The 5,492-nt window shown below is 38.8% G+C and overlaps 1 pseudogene across 1 annotated transcript; it reads left to right on the top strand.

Moving 5' to 3' along the window:
- The first annotated feature begins 1,620 nt into the window (after positions 1–1,620).
- On the top strand, positions 1,621–4,559 carry LOC307065256 (olfactory receptor 6N1-like; annotated as a pseudogene). The gene is made up of 2 exons: positions 1,621–1,711; positions 3,618–4,559. The product of its transcript is annotated as an olfactory receptor 6N1-like (transcript).
- The last annotated feature ends 933 nt before the right edge of the window (positions 4,560–5,492 follow it).

Here is a 5,492-nt window from a genome sequence, read left to right as displayed (position 1 = left end):
AGTAAGAGGTGTGTGAAATAGGAAGCATTTAATAAATATATTTCATGAATGAGTAACACAATCACTGGTTTCCCTTCTCCATACACTATTTAAGCTGCCTTTGGTAACACCTTTTCTAACCTTTGGATCATCACATTTTTTCTGTTGGAAAACAATATTCCATATAAATATATGCATAATATAGAATATATAGATAAATAAAAATTCTAAATCACTTACAAAATTATTTTAAAACAATTATTCATCTATTCCTTTCTAATAATCTCCTGTAATATAGGCTTTTTTTTCAAATGTTAACAATCATTGTACAATGTTGACACTTGAGATAATGTTTTCTTCTCTTAACACTCTAATAGGCATTCTTTGTTACGTCTTTTGCTAAATCATGCATTTCTTAATGGAAGCATCAGATCTTGTTCTTTTGCTCCATTTCTAATACAGAATAAGTGTTAATTGAGCATGCTTTACTGGTGGGGGATGACATGAGAGGAAAATAAACAATTTGCTTAGCTAAGCAAGACCTAAGCTTGAAACGCTTAAACTTTTATTTTCCCTCTTCATGCTACTTTTAGGTCAAACACCTCATTCCTTATTCATTTACAGTGCTAAATATTTTGAATATATATTTTGCACTGATTTCGGTTTGTGTTTGAGCTCCTTATAAACACATATTTGTATTACATTGATTGCTTTCTGAAGGCAAATGCACAGCCATTATATACTCTTTTGGTGCAAGCCAGGATTATATACAATTGAACACTGCAAAACATGGGTGAAGTCTGTCCCAGAATCTGCCTTATAGATCCATAAACAAGGTTACAAATTGGGGTGTTTTGGTATTCGGGAATTCGAGGGATGCAGCAATTTCATCAAATGGTAGTTGCAACTATTTATCCTGGAGAAATGTCAGGTGTTTCATTTGAAGTGGAATCTATGCACAAGGCTAGAAAAGACTGAACAAGAACCTCTAAATGCCCAAGCATCTGGAAAATAATATTACTCAAGGACAGATTCTTCCAATTGTTAGGTTACATTATTGTCTAAAGCAAAACTCTCAAAAACAAATATCACACTTTTCTGTTGTTAAAACAACTCCAGCTCTCACAGGAAGATTTTCCTAGCTGATTTACAGAGATTTAATCGTTTCTCTTAGGTTTATGTGGTCTGTCTGCAAATATTTCATGATTAATGTTCTGATAGCCAGTTTAATTTTGTTATTATCTTGTCCTCTGCCTCTGATTCCTAAATGTGAAACCACATTTGCATCAGCCAATGGTGCAAATCTACTATTCTCCAGTGGATTAATTCTTTCAATCTGTTGCTTATATGACCATTATATCCATGCAGTCTATGCTTATGTATAATGCCCAGTCAAGGTCAGAATTTGTATGCTGACTGCAGTAATTTTATCAAGATGATGCTGATGGTAATAAAAATGACAACGATGATGGAAAACTGAATAAGCATTATGTAGACGTTCCATATAATTATAATGGTTGTGGCGGTGGTATAAATGATGATAACGATTAGCAATACTGGTGGTTGTGTTGGTTTAGAGCAGTATTTGACACACGGTAAATATTCAATAATGATTGAATCAATGAATAAATGATAGTGGACATGGAGAAGGTAGTGGTGGTGATGATTGTCATGGGGATGAAGAGAGTCAAAGCAGAAGTGATGGTGCCGCTGATCTTGTTTATACTAGTAGGTTAGTAGTGGACAAATTGATGATTTACTCTTCCTAGGTCACCTAGGTCTTATTATTGGAGTTGAGTGGAAATGAAACTGAGAAGTCTCCATGCAATGCAATTTTCAAGAAGATGAAACTCACTTCTGGGGCACTCAATGGGTTATTCTATTTGTGTACATAAGATTATGCAAGATGGGTTGTCTCTTTCCATAGAAAGCTATATGGAATTTTCACAAAGTTCTAGTGGCCTAGAAAGACAATGTCCCTGAGACTTGATCCCAAAGCTCAACAATCAGGGTTGCAGGGTTGAGAAAAGTCATTTACGAAATAGAGCTACTCTGCTTCACTTTCCTGTGCCCAATATCCTGCCCCAGAGGAACCCCTACTGAGAGCTAGTTACACTCAGCAATACCATTGAATGAATGGCAAGCAGCCCCTGGGAGACCAGCATCTCCAGGAACATGAGATATAAGTAGAGAAGTGTTTTGGGGTGAAAGAATGCTGAGGAAGATACAACAAGTCCTAATTTCATCCAAACAGGTAATGGTTTTGGATGGTGCATCAGAGATAAGAGATGCTGAAGAAGAGGAGTAGAAGAGCACTTTGACATTTCCTAGTTGAGGTCTGTTAGGCTATGAGAGGAAAATGCTAGGAACCATGGTGTTCATGTCCCTCACAGCCCAGAAACATTTTCAGTGATTTTAGGAAACTATAAATTATCTGTGTTGTAAGAGTTTTAGAAAACATCTATTCAAACATTTTCGTGTTAGAGAAAAAGAAGTTGCAGTTATGCAAGGAGTTGCTTAGCCGACAGTGCACTGCCAGTTAGTGACAGAGCAAGTTCTCAAAGCCAAATCCCTGACTTAAAGGAAGACTTTTTCTTTTTTAAATACTATAGAACTTCTTGCTTGGGTGTTCTGACTTCATGGTTTTCCTCCTTGAGAATTCCCAGTGCATTTCTCCTTTGGAGATCATCTTTCAAAAGAGTGAAACTCTTAAGTGAGTTATCATCAGGCACCATGGACGTGAGACTGCAGGGGCTGTTCTCAGAAATTCTGTGCTTCTTTTATTTCCCTTTTATTTTTTTTTATACTCCTTAGAAAACTAGTCTATAAACTCTAGAGAGGATTCCTGAAAGAAGCCTCAGCAGTCACTTTTAGGGGATACTTTTTCTCTCTTCTCCAAAGCCATATATTGCTGTTTTTTAATCATTATAAATGATAAGAAGGATAGAGATAAGTTTTTTCTTATCTCTTCAGTTTCCTTTATATATATATGTACACAAAAAATTGAAGTATAGTTGATTTATGATATTGTGTTAGTTTCAGCACACAAAGTGTGTACTGTACAGCAAAGTGATTCAGTTATAGATACATATATATATTCAGTTTTAGATTTAAATATACCTTACATAAAGGTATATTTCTTAAAGTTTGTAATCTTAAGGTACTAAGAGAATTGACCCTCAGCTTTATGCATGCTTCTCTATATCTTCCTGTCTACAGAACTTAATAAAAGACAGTTTTACTTTAAGTTTGGAGACTGTTCTCTATTTCCTCTACTCTCTCCACCATCCCTTGTTATAGCTATTTTCAACCAGTAGTTAGGTCTCTCTTGTTTCCTGATGGTGGAGTAGGGAAGAAAGTCAGTTTCCGGAGTCACTAGAGCACAATATTATAGTATAGAAAAGGACTGAACTGGCCTCAGGAGCCTTGGTTTCTAGTTCCAACCCTGTCAACAACAGTTCCAACCATGTGTACCTTCAGGACTGCAATTTCTCTATTACAAAGTGAGGAGCATTGCTTAGATAATATTAAGTTCCTTTCAGGTGCCCACATGCGGTGTTCTTGACCCTAGGGAAATTTTCTGTATAGAGGAAAATTCCTGATGTTGTTAATTTTCTGTCTTTACACCTTGCTCATAGGAATCCTGGATCATGTCAATCACACACGGACCCAGAATTTTCTCCTTGCTGGTTTCACTACCACTGGAACCCTGTGACCTCTTGCTTTCTTGGGGACACTGTGCATCTATCTCCTCACCCTGGCAGGGAATTTGTTCATCATTTCCCTGATTCAGGCAGATTCTGGATTGTCCACACCCATGTAGTTCTTCATCAGTGTCTGCTCCTTCTTGGAACTCTGATATGTCAGCACCACAGTTCCCATGCTGCTGCATACCTTGCTCCATTGGCATCCACCCATCTCATCAACTGTGTGTTTTGTCCAACTATAGGTCTTCCATTCCTTGGGCATGACTGAGTGCTAACTGTTGGGTGTCATGGCACTGGACAGCTACCTTGCCATCTGTCGCCCACTCCACTAACATGCACTCATGAGCAGACAGGGACAATTATGGCTAGCAGGGCCCAATTGGGTGGCTGGCTTCTCAGCTGCATTTGTGCCAGCCAGCCTCACATCCACTCTGTCCTTCTGTTTAAAAGAGTTGGCTCATTACTTTTGTGACTTGGCACCACTAACGAAGTTGGCATGTGTGGACACAAGCTGGCATGCTCAAGTCCATATTGCAGTGATTGGCATTATCAATGCATGCAATCTTGTGCTCATTTTAGGACTGTATCTTTAGAGCTGTGCTGAAGCTGCCTTCAGCTGCCAGCCATGCCAAGGCCTTTTCCACCTGTTCCTCCCATATAACTGTAGTAGCGTTATTCTTTGCCTCTGCCTTCATTGTCTATGTAGAGCCACCTGAGAGTCACCCTGAAGACACTGACAAGCTTATTGCCTTGGTGTACACTTTTCTTACTCCTTTTCTCAACCCCATTATTTATACTCTCAGCAACAAGGAAGTGAGGGAGGCTGTCAGGAGTGTCACCCAAAGGATTAGGGCTTTGTTGAAGAGACTCTGAGGATCAATCCATAGGCCATTCATTTGGTAAGGGTAGGCTTTAGTTGCTTAGTCTATCAACTAATCAAATAACTTGTTAAATATAGTGCACATACCAATTTAAATGGATTGAGGTCTTAGATAGGGACAAATTGGGAAATTTCTAGAAGGTGGAGAAATATGGCCTCTGAGCCCACACTTGTCAAATATGGGTGAAAGATCACATAGCTTAAAAAATAATCAAATAATAATGATGGAAGCGCAAATACCAAGGTAGACTTAGACCTTAGAGAGAGACATAATTGTGTTTAAAAGAATTTGGAAAAAAACTGATTGTGAGACTTTGCTCGAGATAGAATTCCTGGAGAAGCATTGAGAAAGTAGTAAAGGAGCTAAGTGGAATGAAAAGTAAAAGAACTTCTTGGGTAAATGTTTAGATGTTAATTGATGAGCCATGGGAATAGGGTTCATAAGAGTGTAGAGTTCAGTGTTTCTGGGTGAAGCTACCATAAAAGAATGGTTTTTTTTTTAAATTTATTTACTTATTTTTGGCTGTGTTGGGTCTTCGTTCGCGGGTTTTCTCTAGTTACGGTGAGCGGGGTGCTACTCTTCTCTGCGGTGCACAGGCTTCTCATTGCGATGGCTTCTTTTGTTGCAGAGCACGTGCTCTAGGCACTCAGGCTTCAGTAGTTGTGGCGCACGGGCTTAGTTGCTCCGCAGCATGTGGGATCTTCCCGGACCAGGGCTCGAACTTGTGTCCTCTGTGTTGGCAGGCGGATTCTTAACCACTGCGCCACCAGGGAAGCCCTAAAAGAATGTTTAAAGCTGGATCTCAAAATTTACTTTATAATTGGGACGATCAGGGGGTTAGAAATGAGGGTCCTGGGTGTGCTGATGGTTAAATGTGAGTTATAGAAATATATTTTGCTCTTTGAATTTGAAATCATCAGTTAGT

This window comes from Hyperoodon ampullatus (assembly GCF_949752795.1).
Source record: "Hyperoodon ampullatus genome assembly, chromosome: 2".
NCBI classification, from domain to species: domain Eukaryota; kingdom Metazoa; phylum Chordata; class Mammalia; order Artiodactyla; family Ziphiidae; genus Hyperoodon; species Hyperoodon ampullatus.
This window is presented reverse-complemented; position numbering and strand designations above follow the sequence as displayed.